The following is a 15,881-nucleotide window of genomic DNA, read 5'->3' on the forward strand; positions in this document are numbered from 1 at the left end:
TGCTAATCTGAGTGAGGCCTTCGTTTCTTTAACTCTGCACGAGACTCATGGCTTCATTTGGGATGTGGAACGTCTGGATGATCAACCCTATACAGGTATTCGGCCGACAAGGTGGGGAGATGTCACTAATGATGACTGAGTTAGAAGCTCTAAGAAAGAATTCGCCATACGTTGCCGAAAACAAAATAAAGTCGGCTCTAGAGGCTGAAGAAAACATTGTTGTCGAAGCCTATGCGTTAAATAAAGAGGGTTATATGGCTATTGGGCCAGAGCCCACAGATAAGCCAGTTTTGGCTAAAGGAAACGTCAACATGCAGCGTTAAGACTGCATTTACGACAATGAACCTTTAGGGTTTGAAAAGACCCAAAGGAACCAGAGAAAATCCGACCAAAAGACCCCTTGGAAGATTCGACCTTGGCGAAAATGGCGAAAAGAGGCCAACATACATCAGCGCAAACATCGACAGAAAACTAAAGTCTTAGGTAATATCCATACTTAAAGAATTTAGGGACTGTTTTGCTTGGGATTATAACGAAATGCCTAGTTTAAGTAGGGATTTGGTCGAGCTAAAGCTGCCAATAAAAACTGGAAGAAAGCCAGTAAAGTAGACGCCCGGGCGTTTCGCCCCAGAGATCATGGCCAAAATAAAAGCAGGAGTGGAAAGACTCCTGAAAAGCAAGTTTATACAAACTGCGAGGTATGTCGAATGGTTGGCAAATATCGTTCCAGTCATCAAGAAAAATGGGTCTAAATGCTGCCACCCCAAAAGATGAGTATGCCATGCCCGTGGCAGAAATGTTGGTCGATTCGGCCACTGGTTTCAAATATTTAAGTATGTTAGATGGTTATGTTGGATATAACCAAATTTTTATTGCATAAGAAGACGTGCCGAAGATGGCATTTCGATGTCCATGAGCCTTGGGGACATATGAATGGGTTGTCATGCCATTTGGCTTGAAAAATGCCGGAGCAACATATCAAAGGGTAATGAACTCAATGTTCCATGATTTTATTGAAGATTTCATGCAAGTATACATTGATGATATTGTGATAAAATCAAATGGTCGACATACTCACGTCTAACATCTCTGAAAGGCTTTTCTAAGGATGAGGAAATGTGGATTAAAAATGAATCCATTGAAGTGTGCTATTTGTGTATAGGCAGGCGACTTCCTTGGCTTTGTGGTGCATAAAAAGGGTATTGAAGTAAACCAAAGCAAAACAAAGGCCATTATGGACGTCAAGCCTCCGTCGACCAAAAAGGAATTACAATCTTTGTTGGGAAAAATAAATTTTCTTTGAAGATTTATATCAAATTTAAGTGGCAAAACAACAGCTTTTTCCCCACTACTTCAACTGAAGAACGAGGATTTTAAGTTGCAGGATGAGCACCAAGAGGCTTTTAACAAAATCAAAGAGTATTTGACTAAGCCTCCAGTACTGGCCCCTCATGTTAGGAATAGGCCAATGAGACTGTATATTACAGCCTCAGAATCGACTATAGGAAGTGTGATAGTCCAAGAGGATGAAAAAGGTGTCGAAAGACCTGTGTATTACCTTAGTTGAATGTTTAATGACCCTGAAACTTGGTATAGTGATATAGAAAAGCTATGTCTATGCCTGTATTTCTCTTGTATGAAACTAAAGCAATATATTAAGCCTGTTTATGTGTATGTATCTTCCCACTTTGATATTATTAAACACATGTTATCTTAACTAATTTTGCATAGTCGAATTGGGAAATGGGCTTTAGCGTTAACAGAATACTCTCTGACATACGTACCCTTGAAAGCAATGAAAGGGCAAGTAGTAGTGGATTTCCTTGTCGACCACTCAATGGTCGAAATGGCACAAAATTACGTAGACTTAGCGCCATGGAGGTTATACTTCGACAGTTCAAGACATAAACATGGATCTGGGATAGGAGGAGTCATAATTTCTCCAAATGGAATTCCAACAGAGTTCAAATACAGAATTGAAGGGGTATGCACAAATAATGAAGCAGAATATGAGTCACTGATCACAGGACTTGAACTTCTGCTAGAATTGGGGGGAAGGAATGTCGAAATTATGGGAGACTCAGAGCTAGTGATGAAGCAGGCATCGAAGGAATACAAGTGTGTTAAAGAAAATTTAATCATGTATTTTGTGGTTACCATTAGATTACACAAGAAGTTTGAGCAAATCAACCTCTAGCACATACCACGGAAAGAGAACCAAAGAGCAAATGATTTGGCGCAGGGGGCTTCAAGGTACAAAGCATCGAAAGACCAAGAGGAAGAGGTCCAAGTAAGAGAGAAAGTGCGAGCGACATTGTTATCACCATCAGATTTATCGATTAAAAAGTTGGGAGCCATAGATAAATATCATTTTGAAATTTTGACCGTCGACGACGAGGGGGAAAGTGATTGGCATAAACCGCTAGTCGATTATTTACGTAATCCTGTAGGGTCGACAGATCGAAAGATAAAATATAGGGCACTTAGCTACGTCTTGGTGCATGAGGAACTATTCAAAAAGACAGTTGAAGAAGTGTTACTAAAATGCCTGGGAGAAAGCGAGGCATATGTGGTTGTGTCTAGCGTACATAGTGGAGCGTGTGGGGCGCATCAAGCGGGTTTGAAGATGAAGTGGCTCTTGATGCGTTCGGGAGTTTATTGGCCTTCAATGTTGAAAGATTGCATTGAATTTGCTAAAAGCTGTCAAGAATGTCAATTCCATTGGGGCATACAGCATCTGCCTGCAAGCGAGTTGCATATAATTGTGAAGCCCTGGCCTTTTCGAGGGTGGGCATTAGATGTTATAGGAGAAATAAAACCAGCCTCGTCGAAACAACAAAGGTATGTTTTGGTCGGTATCGACTATTTCAAAAAATGGGTCGAAGCCGTGGCATTAACAAATGTAGACCAAGAGGTTGTGATAGATTTTGTCCAAAGTTATATCATCTGCATATTTGGCATCCCAGAAACGATCACAACCGACCAGGGGTCAGTTTTCACTGGTCGAAAAATGCAAGATTTCGCAAAAGAAATGGGAATCAAATTACTGACTTCTACCCCCTATTACGCACAGGCGAATGGCCAAGTCAAAGCTGCCAACAAGGTGATCATCAGCCTAATAAAGAAACACATAGGCAAGAAGCCAAGAAATTAGCATAAGACGTTAGACCAAGCTCTGTGGGCATGTCGAACGTCACCAAAAAAAGCAACTGGAACGACTCCATTTCGACTGGTATATGGGCATGACACAGCGTTGCCAGTAGAGATTCAGGTCCAGGCGGTCAGAACCCAAAGGCAATATGAAATACCTTCTGAAGATTATTGGAGCATGATGACAGATGAACTGGTCGACATAGATGAAGAGAGAATGTTAGCCTTGGATTCCATAGAAAGGCAGAAAGAAAAAGTCGCCAGAGCCTACCATAAAAAGGTGAAAGGTAAAATGTTTGCTGTCGACGATCTAGTTTGGAGAGTGATCTTGCCTATGGAAAGAAATGATAGAGTTTTGGGTAAATGGTCCCCTAATTGGGAAGGATCGTTTAAGGTTTTGCAGGCCTTTTCTAATAACGCCTACGAGGTCGAGAAGTTGGCACCAGATAGGCGAATCCTAAGGGTGAATGGAAAGTACTTGAAAAAACATAGGCCTATCCTTCAAGAGGTTAAGATTTTGACAGACTAAATACATGTCGAAAGAACTATGTTGGAAACCAGTTACAAAAGGCACAAAAAATAAATACACAGTGCTAAAGGTAAGAAGGATAACATTAAATTGGCAAGAAGTCATGGTTTAAATATTACACAAAAATCATACAAACAATAGAAGCGGTCAAAGTTGGCCGAACTTGGATTGGAAATATTTAAGCTCAAAATTATAATGTAAAGATGTAGGCTCCAAGGTGTCAGCATGGGCTTTAAGCTGCTCAAGCTTCCCCTCAACAGTCATAAGCTCTTCAGCGACCGCTAAGGCATCACCGGTGGTTTTCTCCACATTGGCCTGGGCAGGTTTCAGAACTTCGTCAATAAAGCACGACTCCTCCTTGGTAATTGACTCCAACTCACTGTCTAGAGTTGCAATTTGACGCTGAAGGGCATCAATTTGTTGACGTATCTCTGTAGCCCGTGTTTGTTTGGAGATTAATTCTTTCTTCCGCTCCTCCATTGTCCCTAACATGTTGGTGACCTCCGTGTCGGCGTGCATCACCAACTCCCATTTTTCCTTCACAGAGGCCTCAATAGCAGCAATCTGGCATTTAGTGTCCCTGACGCTGTCGAGATGGTGCAACATGGGAACCAGAAGTTGTTCTAAAGCGGCCATTGCACGCTTGGCATAATCTGAGAGCTGAAGATCTTTAAGTTAGGAAAGCACGCGCAGGATCTCTGAATCGACAGCGGGTTCATGCATGAGCACAAAAGGGAGGTCAGGATTCAGGGCATGAAAGGGGACTTTATCCATCAAAGCTTTGGTCTTCGTCGCCTCAGAGCCCATTTTTCCAGAGTGAATCTACTCAGAGTCGGATGAGGCATCACGCGATTTCACCAGATTGTGGAGCCTAGCAATTGCTTCTAAAGAATAAGGTTTTATCTCCAGCCCCGGGAAAGACAAAGGAGAAGCGGCCGACAGAGGGGTAGTCTGAGAAGAAGGAGAAGCATTTGACAAAGGACTAGTCTGAGAAGGTTGTTTCTTATTGGTGTCGACACCCACTGGTTCCCTTGGATCCTGCAAAGGCAAGGAAGCTGAAGAAAGACTAGAGTCAAAACTAGTCAAACTAGAGTCCGTATACATTGCAGGACAAGTGACTAGGTCAGAGTCACTATCACTAATCTGGATAGGGAAGTCAATGAACTCACCAGCGGTGTCGATAGACTGTAGTGGGCGAACTAGAGAAGAAACCGGCGACAAAGGAGTGTAGTCGGCGACAGGTTGAGTCGACTCAGCAGAAGCATCAGCCTATTGTAAGAAAAAAAATTGTGTAAGAGAAGTACAATAATCCAAGGGAGTAGACAGGAAAACAATTAATTACCTGTGTCGACGCAGGGGAGACGACATCCTGATTTTCTTTCCCCAAGGCAGCAACAGGGGAGGTGCTAGTCGACTATGAAACCCCCACAACTGGATCAGGGACCTTGTCGAGAATGGAAGTGTCGACCACAATGTTGTCGACATCTACAGCAGGAGCCTCTGGAGTAAGCGCTTTATGGTACCTCTTTTTCTTGGCTTCGCCACTCCTAGAGGGAGAGTCATGCTTCTTCCTTTTGTGGCCATGGCGGCTCTTTGATTTGTGCTGAGAAGATAGCTGAGAAGTTGGCTGAAGACACGAAGAGATATTATAAGCAGATATTCTGGTCAGAAGATCAGACAAGCCGGCAAGAAATACTTCAGAGCCTGTGGCAGTAGAGGGTTTGTGTTTTTTGGATTTTTTGGAGTGAGAGGAGACAGTGGGATCTGTCGAACGTGGTTGACCCTACACATAAGTGAGAAATTAGAGACCACGTAGTGTTTCCCTTAAAAAAAATCACAAATCTCAAGAGTAAATGAGACTATTTCATATAGGTGCATACTGAAGAACTGGGTTTTTTCAAGACTTGAGCAATAGGGCGTTCATCATCGTTAGAGGATTTCTCAGGAGCAGCCTGCAAAAAGGGAGATGACGGCTAAGAACAAAAAACAAAAAGCTAAAAGAAACGGCGACTTAGCCAGAGTCATACATGAGCCTCTTGTGTCGAAGGAGTAGGTTCTCTAGCAGGGGTGGGACCTACAGGATCTAGAGGGATCGCTGCAAACAAATAGAAGAAACACAAGTGAGCGACGAAATTCAACTAAAAGGAAGTTTAACTTTCCAGAAAAGTGTTACCAAGTTGTGTGGATTCCAACATGCTAACATATTGAGGATCAATATGAAGTGGCCCTGAGTAATCAGGCAAATAGTGCTTCGTCAGGACCACTCTGTCGGCCTTCTTCTTATAGGCATTTGGTACATGCGAAATAGGACAATAAAACCACTCCGGGACCAAATGGCCAAAGGCCAGAGCCAAGGGGTTAGATGGCAAAGGACGGAACTTGAGATTTCCAAAATGAAGGGCATAAAGATACTTGTCTTTCGCGTAACCAGGGATTTTAAGTTTTGGGAGCCTGTCAGTTACTTTCTCCTTTAGTTCGACTGCGGCCTCCCAGATGGTCCGACGAAGATTATCTGGTCGATACACAACTAAGAAATAGTTCTGGAAAGCGCGAATTTTTTTGACATGGAGAGACTTACACTTGGTCGACTTCGCCTGCAAGTACACAAAAGCCTGAGTTAGTTCATAAAGTTTGGCCTCAGGAGCACCAAGATAAATTGAAAAATATGACTGCCACCAATCATGGAATTCTTTGGTGCAGAAGTAGGCTGGTCAAAAGGGAATAGAGGGGAGCCGTGGTCGGTTTTCCTAGATGGTTTCAAGATCGTCCTGGATCTCACTCCAAGGTTGACCACAGAGGATATTAGTGAGTAATTCTTGAGAAGAGAACATGGACTTGGGAATGAATTGGCAAAGGCCAAATTGTCTGGCCACCAAGTTAGGCTGATAAGCCACTAAGCCAGGATTACTGCTAGAGGTTTCCGTCGACAGGAATCGAGGGACCAGAAGACGTCTCCAAATGAGAAAGGTTTCATCCTTATGTTCATCTTCAGTCGGAGGAAAAGGCCTGGTGAGCCATATAGGACCCTCAGTTCGAAGGCTGAAAGGGGCCATAGAAGGTAGAAAATTGGCACGGGTCAGCATGATGTTGAACAGAAGACGAAACACTTGGAGGTCAGGGAAGTTTTTGGCGATGGGCGTCAAGGGGATTAACCGTTTCCAAATGAGGTGTCGTTCCTCTGGGGGACACGCAACCCTCCTCATCCCGTAGGGGGCTATATCTTAAGTGAAAGTGGCATTGAGCCATAGTTGCAAGAACAAAAAAGGTTCATGGACCAATACATTTTTCTTTCTGGAATTCTCAGGGTCAAAGAGTCTAATTTGGCAGACGACCTCAGACAGAGACTCATAGAGAGAAGCTAATATCAATTAGCCCAGGGCGATGTCACGCTCTTGGTGCAGTTGAGTTGCCAGGAGAGCAAAGTGTTTGGCTATTTGCATAGATCTGGAGCAGAAAAAAAAGCGAGATAGCCAGAGGGTTAGGAAAACCACATGTTCCTTGTCGATCACAGGGCCTGAAGAGGTGGCATGGTGATCAATGAAATTGTTGTACGTTGGCTTACGAGAGTTACCAACGTCGAACCGCAGGGAGATTGTCGCTACAGCTTCATAGGCGAACACTTCGCTAGTCGGTTTTAAGCCAGTGATGGCAGCGATGTCCAGGAGTGTCAGCGTGATCATGCCACACTTGGTATGGAAAGAGTTGGTCAAACTATCCCAGAACTGGAGGGCAGCTAATAACATGCCACAAGACTGGGGAGGGCCACAACGGGCAATCTGTAGAAGGGTGTAGATGCTTGTCCTTTTCCAATGATCGATTTTCTTTAATTTTAATCGATCCATCCAGGCACAAAACTTGGGACAGTTTTTGGGAGGAGCAGTCCTGAAGTTCCTGTCGACGTAGCGAAGGGAAAAGGGTTTTTGAGCAGAAACCAAGGGTTCAGAGATATGACTGGAGGGGAAAAGGGAAGAGTTTTTGGTGATCTCTGGGTGTCGGTTTTCTGGAAGAGGACCTAGGAACCCTAAAGGTTCGTCAGCCAAAGAAAAAGGGATCAATACCTGAGAACGCCATATTTTTGCCTTCTCTTCTACAAACGGAGGCTCGAGAACATACTTGTAGTGGGGTATTCGCCACCGCACTTCTATTTATCCAAAGGAAAGGTTAGAAAGCAAACAAAAACCGAGAAGTTTTATCGAATCAAAAACTAATAAAAATGTCAGAGATCTGGGTAAGGGGGTTGGTTATGCAATGGGAAGGTTTTAAGCACCCAAAACATCCTAGGTACTCCTACGGAGCCCTTTTCACAATTTGTTGTAAGGTTGGTATTTTGTGAAAATTTGTTTGTGCAAACATTATTAGGGAGATGAGAGAGGAATGTACAAATTATTTACAATTTGGTGTTTGAATGGATAAACCCATTGCCTATGTACCATCTTAAAAAAGATTAGGATCAAAACCTCGTAGTTCGGGGTAAAAATCTCAACACAAGTTGGTGAATTGATTGGTCCAAAAGCCTTAAGGTCTTTTGTTATCCAAGGGAGAAAACTCAACCTAAAACCACAAATCCACCATGTGAGGATAGCTTCAACATGCTAGTGAGGGGTTAACCCTATAATAAGAATGGAAGACTCATTGTCCATCACTAAGGATATAGGTGAGTATTATATCTACCTCAAGGATAACTCAAACCTAATAGCTAAAGGTTAGGAAAAGTTTTGATAAGGAGTGGCCATTGAAACAACAAAAAGAATTTGAATGAGTTATATTTACCAATGAAAAATATTTACAAGATATGGTCAAAGTTGACTTAAAGATTCAATTCAAAATAAGTGTTATGAAAAGAAAGTTTGAAAATCAAAAGCATAATGCTTAGGTTTCTAATGTTTGAAAACAAATGTTAATGTTTGCACAAATTTTTTTGGCTTGGGTTAGAGTGGAGGGAAGAAGAAGAATGGCTAAGTCCTAATCATACAAGAGATGAGGGAAAAGAGATAAGACCATAAATGGTGTTCCCTTCTTGAGATCATATTGATGATCCAAGTAGCTCCCATCCTTTGGAATAAGCAAGCAAATAAGTGTGTACTCAAGCAATCAATCAATCAAGTAAAGCTCTTAGGAATCTTCCAATGGCTCTTGTATCTCTCACTTTAGATGCACATGGCAATGGTTCTTCAATTTGGCTCAAATGGGAATCCCTAGCACAAAAGCACACACATCAAAAAGTTCCACAATGTAAACCAAGAATGGACAAGAGTGAGTTTAGAGATTTGGTCCTTCTAATCCATCTTCAACATTAAGGCCTTTTACTCCATTTGTGAATAGGGAATGTCCTAGAATCTAAGTCCTTTTTGTCCATTTTTGCATTTGGTCACAATAATCAAAACAAAACACAAGCACAATAATATATACACAATTATGTGCTCAAGTGAGCAAAAGGAAAATTGCATTAACATAAACATGTGCTCAAATGAGCAAAGGGCAAAATCAAATGAATAATATGTTCAAGAATAGTAAATTGCATAAATGTAAAGTGCAAGAATTAAATGTTAATGATTAATGGTTAATGGTTAGTATTAGTGTGCCATAAGGCAATTTAGCGCTATGTTAAGCAATCTTAAGTGGACTAATGTAGTAGTCACACCTAATTGAGGCCGGTCAATAAAATGTAGGCAACAACACAAGTTAGAGACCTTGATTAGTGAATCAAGCTCCTACAACTTGCCATGCCAAAAGAAGATGAGAAATGATCTTGTATTGATTTAGGTTCTTTGCTTGATTAGGAAGCAACCTATCCCTAATGCAAAGCCATTCACTTGATCTATGATCAAGTTGAATTAGATTTGCATCAAGGAATGTAAAAATGCATAACGACAGCAAAAGCAACAAGCTGCAAGATACGGCGTGAACAATACTTCACCGAGCCAACGTCGAAGTTGAAGGGTAAGCTAGAAGGTGCAACACCAAGACGACACAAAGCTGCAAAACACAATCCAAGCTACTGCAAAATTGCAAGGGAACTGCAAACGGCGTGAACATAACCAATAATAAGTCTCGATGCGAAGAAGTATAAACCAAGCTACAACTGAAACCGTAAACGGCAACAAAAGGCGAAGCATATTTGAAACTCAACGAGCATAAAAACTCAGAAATTTGTAAACGGCAATGAAGGAGTAAAATGCAGAAATGCAGCATACAATCCAATTCCAAACTCACTCAATATTTCTATAAATACACGTTCTCAAGTTGAGTCGCGTTCCCGCGCGCGATTGAGCAAGATTTTGCAGAATTGCACTACAACCAAACTACATGAACTTTGTAAATCCACCATAACTCAGAACTCACCATCGCCACCGTAATACGAAGCCATCCATCGCACCATTACCGACGTTTCCCATCGTTGTTTCCAAACGACAACTCCACGTCACTGAAGAACCTGCAAGTCGTAAACCATTCTAAAGCTACGTCATCAAAGCGCATCGGAATCACGGTGAAGGTTTGTGACGCGCAACCATTACCTGCGGAAAAATTTAATTGTTAAGCCACTTCCAGAAAGCAACGAAGAGATCCAGGACGAGAATGACGCTAATCAGCAGCAGAAAGAGAATAGAAAGGAAGAGGAAGAGAGGAGATTGGAAACTTCATTTGGAGTCGTCAAAAAATATGGTAGGTTCATCTTTCTTCATTTTTTTCAACTCAGCTTGCAATTAAATCATTGTTGTGCCGAGGATCCATCGTGTTTAGGTCCATTCTTCCTTCTTCCTTTTACATTGGAGAAGGATGAAACGTTCATCTGTTCTTCCTTTTACATTTCAGGTTGGGCCTTAGGATTATTTAGGTCCAAACATTTCACTGCCTTACTCCCTTATCCAGTCTCCACCTCCCCTTGGTTGGGCCTGAACGACTTGCCTAAGCCCAATCTGTCTGGATCCATAACATAGGATAATTAATCTTCGATAATTATTAGTTAATTTTAGGACTAATTGTTAGATAACTGTTAGTTAATTTTAGGAGTAATTGTTAGATGATTGTTAGTTAATATGTTAGATATTAATCTTGATTGCTAATTTTAGGATTTAATTTTGTTAATATGTTAGATATTAATTGATTTTAATTGTTGATATCGTTGACTTTAGAAATTTTATCTTGATTGTGATAATTGATTTGATTTTTGATTCGTTAATTGCGTTAATTGTTTAATCTTAGAAGTTGATTTAATTTTGATAATTGTTTTTGAATATTCTTCTACTTTAATGTTAATTTCTAACAATTAACTTCTAACATATAATTCTTTACTTTTTCACATTTAACTTTTAATTTCCACATTCTAACATCTAACTTTTAATTTCCGTTCCTAACTTTTAATTTTTGTCATTTACTTTATTTGCTTTTATTTTGCTTTTTCATCATATTGTATCATCCTTCTTCATCTCATATTAAAATGAACTTAAAAATGGTTGAGATTTAAAAATAATAACTCCCAAGCATGGAATGTAATGGACAAAGGACTTAGAGATTGTTATTAGGACCTCTTGCAAAAGACCTTGGACAAATATTCAACCCGAACATGGATGGAGCATTCAAGAATCAAGAAGAACCTGTAATCTTTTATGCGCTTCCTAGTTTAGGACACATTTGCACACACAAGGCTTTCTCTTGGGCTACCTGACATGAGACCTTTTATTTCCTGCACTCCCTTGTACATTACATGTACCCCCTCCCCTTTCCAATGTATGCTTTTACTCGCTTTTCTCTTTTTTTATTGCTTTATAGCTACTCCTTAGGCATTAGGAGCGCTCACTCTTTCGGAATCAATAAGTAAACCCTTGATCCAATGTCAAGCGGTTCCTTTTTCAAATCAACAACAATAAACAAACCCTTGATCCAACGTCAAGCGGCATTTTTCCAAATCAAACTCAAAAACACAATAAATATGATCAGGATTGTACGCCACGGGCCTTAAGTGGTAAAGAAGGGATGAGAATGGAGCTTTTCTATAGTCGTTCTGAATGCTTTGAACACAAGACGTTTTTCTTGGTAGTTCGAGGTATTCACCTTTATCCATGGTCTTTAGTGCAATCCGAAATCAATAACACTTTCTCAAAACCTAAAAAACAATTCAACTCATTCAAACCTTTTGTTTGAGCCTTAGGGCGACATAATCGAAAACCCTTCTTCAAGGTAATAAAATCAACAAAACAAACAACATTTTTAAACCCACGAACTACGGGGCTCTGATTTCTCACTTCAACAAGTGGGCATACGTAGGCACGAGGACCCAATCATTGGAGAGCACACTTATTTAAAATATACCTCCACTACGTAAACCTTTGGAAAGCAAACTTTCGATAAACAACATCCACGTAAGCATAAACATCCTAGATAGTTCCCAAAGAGTACCATGGATGTGAGGGGTGCTAATACCTTCCCCTTGCCTAACCAACTTCCGAACCAGTTCGTGGTTGCGATGACCATTCTTTGGGGTTTTCTCGATATTTTCCCTTTCCTTTGGAATAAATAAAAACTGATGGCGACTCTGTATTTTTCGCGTAGCGACAGCTGGCGACTCTGTTGGGGACACCTCCCTAAGCAAGTCGAGCCTAGTCTAGGTTGCTTCCTTGCGTGTGTGGGTGTTTATCCTTCTGATTGTTTGCCTTATTTATTGTTTTTCGCTTTAATTTTTGTAATATATGTATCTTGGTTCCATGATCCTATGATAACGAATGGATACAACTTTGATTGCAAGAAACCTTGTGGGAAAGACTCTCCACCCGAGTCTAGAATGGAAACTTGAGATAGGAGTGGTTGAGTAGTATGGGCCACTGAGAACCTTGCTTAGAGTAGATTCTTTTGGAGATGCTGACGACCGTCAAGCTTTTGGCGTAAGCGATCAATGTCTTCATTAGGATCAATGACTCTAATGAAGATTGATGGTCACGTAGTACGGGTCCCCAAGAAGCTTTTCTTGCATGGGTCGGTACGAACATCTCACTCAAAGTAGATTTTCTTAATGGAGTTGTCGACTGACAAGCTTTTGCCGGAAGCGGCAAACAGTCAAGGAGGTCCATGACTTTGAGACCCTTGTCTAGAACTTAATGTCGATGGTCGTGTAGTGCGGGTCCCCGGGAAGCTTTTCTTGTGTGGGTCGGTACAAATATCTCACCCATAAGAGGCTCATTTGAGGGAGTTAATGACCGACAAGCTTTTGCTGTAAGCGCCAAACAGCCAAATGAATCGATGACTCTAGGGTTCCTATCTATATCCCTAGACTACGACCAGTGAGATCCCCATCATGGAAAGCAATCAGTGTTATCCTCCATCCGTGTCTCAAGCCTGTGATATTATGCCAACTTGTGTGTTCGACTTGTGAGAACCATGCTTGTGTATCATTCATCCACTCATTCAGGCATCCATGCATCATAAAAAATCTTCAAATATAATATTCATGCATCATTATGCATATCATCAGACAAAACCAAGAAAACTTACCAAAAGACCTAATTGAAGCAGGGTTTATTTCGAAAGCATACTATAGTCAGAACTACTGTGTTAAAAAACTGACTCCTCAACAATTTTCTTATCATATGTGTTGGTATCGACATGACATTCTCATTAGTGATTTACTCACTATATGTCATAATTCCAGCAAACATGCTTGGATTTCAAAACTGCATAAACATGACATTAGCATTACCATTTACAACCTCAGAGTTGTTGTTACTTCCTTCTTTCCAGCCTCAAAGTTGTTGTCTATTTCTCCTATTCCCAACCTTAGAGTTGTTGTCATTCTCTTACACCCGACCTCAGCGTTGATGTTAGTTCCTACTCCAACCTCAGAGTTATTATCTATTTCTCTTATCCCCAGCCTCAGAGTTGTTGTCTTCCTTTTATATCCGACCTCAAAGTTATGTGTTTCTCCAAACCCCAGAGTTGACGCTTGTCATCCATACCCCAACCTCAGTGTTGTCACCCTCTTTCCAACCTCAGTGTTGTGTTGTCGCCCCTTTTGCAGCCTCAGTATTATCGCTATTTTCCAACCTCAGTGTTGTCACCCTTTTCTAACCTCAGTGTTGTCGCACTTTTCCAACTTCAGTGTTGTCGCCCCTTTTCCAACCTCAGTGTTGTCTCCCTTTTCCAACCTTAGTGTTATATCCCCTTTCCAAACCTCAGTGTTGTCGCCCTTTTCCAGCCCCAGTGTAGTCGCCCCTTTCCCAACCGTAGAGTTGTCGGCCTTTTCCAACCTCAGTGTTGTCGCCCCTTTTTCAACCTCAGAGTAGTTGCCCCTTTTCCAACCTCAGATTTGTTGTTTACCTTTAATCTTCCCACCTCAGAGTCGAGTATCTGCTTATTTCCAACCTCTGAGTTGATGTTTACCATTTTTCGCTCCCAGCCTAAGAGTTGAGCAACTACATTTTCCAACTTCGGAGTCGGTGTATCTCTTTCTAGCCTTAAGGCTTCATATATACCTTTTTCCAACCTTAGAGTTGACGATTACCATTCTTTTTTCCGGCCTCAGTGTTGAGGGTCTACCTTTTTCCAACCTCAGAGTTGACGTTTATCCTTGTCCACCCCCAGCCTCAGAGCTTAGTATCTACCTTTTTTCAACCTTAGGGTTGACGATCTATCTTTTTCCAGCCTCAAAGTTGAACGACGACTTACTTTCAACTTTGGAGTTGATGAACCTTTTTTCCCCTAGCCTCAGAGCGAAATGGCTACCTTTTTCCCAACTTTCGAGTTGTTGTATCGTTTTTCTTATCCTCCAACCTCATAACTGGTGTCTGCAAACCCAGCCTCAGAGTTGACGCCTACTACCTTTGTCCATGGCCTTAGAGTCGATGTTCATCTCATTATACCCAACCTCAGAGTCGACGCCTATTCTTTTCCCAGTCTCAGAACCGATGTTGATCGCAATTCATTTCCAACCACAAAGTGGAGAATGTCCAGTTTTACCCTAGTCGCAGTATGGAGGTTAGAATGTTTCAATCCCCAGCAATCAGTTTTACTCTTGCTTCTTTCCCCAACCTCAGAGTTGACGACCAACTATTTACCTTCCAAATTCCCTATTGTCGTCCTCAGTAAAGTCATCTACCATCTCGAATCCCAAGATTTTCCGGCCGAACCATGTCATAATTCCAAAAAAAATTCAATCACCATATATCCCCCAACGGAAAATTCTTTCTCGGTGCCTGCTAAAACTTGTTAGTAGAGATAAAATGAAAAAATAATCAATCATTTTTCATTAGCATATTGCATGCGTCATGCTCAAATACCCATATATCACATAACATTATGATTCCCAACAGCTGCCTTGCGTAAAGACTAGTTTGTTCACCCACGTATCCCAGGGAAGAGGTTCCTTGTGACCTCTCTTCACATTGCTTTCCATTTGTTCATGGAGGGAAAATTTCTGGCTATTTTAGTATTTAATCCTCTCGTACCTTGATTGTACAGATGTCATTGCTATCCGCACATTCAGGTTCGAGAAGATTAAATAGGGACATCTGTCATACCCCAAATTCGCCATACCCTTTGTCGCATTACGCGAAAAACCGGCGGGAAAACAAGAACAACAGAGCCGCCACCGTGCGTTATTTATCCCAAAAGAGGGAAAGGAAACGCTCAGAGTAAACCTGGAAAAAGCATGGTCTCGCGACCAAAGAGAATGGGATCGGGAGTCGGTTATGCGAAGGGAAGGTATTAGCACCCCTACGCATCCGTCGTACTCGACGGGATCCACGCACAATAGGAAGGAAAATGGTTGCTAAAACACTGCTCACACACACACACTGGCTGAAAGAGACACAAGAAAACAGACTGAAACTGACTCGGCAGGATATCGCATCCTGGGCCTACTTAGTCTATCAAACATAGACATCAGAGTCGAAGTAGTTCGGACTGGGGAAAACACATGCTCGCTAGGATATCGCATCCTATGCATACGTATCTCCTCGGACGAAGGAGAATCAGAGCATTCGTAGCTCGGCTCACGCACACCAAACAAACACAGGCAAAGGCAAACGTGGAGCTTGAATGCCAATCACTGGACTTACATCAGCATCCGAACCAAAACACACACAAAGGGGGGTTGAAACACAAAGGTTGAAAAAGAAAAAGGGCGCCCGGAGAGATCAACTCATCTCCTGCCTACGTACCTCATCTGGTATGAGGATCAGGGCGACATAGTTCCCCTACGGAGGGACACAGG

This window comes from Lathyrus oleraceus, chromosome 2 (assembly GCF_024323335.1).
Source record: "Lathyrus oleraceus cultivar Zhongwan6 chromosome 2, CAAS_Psat_ZW6_1.0, whole genome shotgun sequence".
NCBI lineage: Eukaryota > Viridiplantae > Streptophyta > Magnoliopsida > Fabales > Fabaceae > Lathyrus > Lathyrus oleraceus.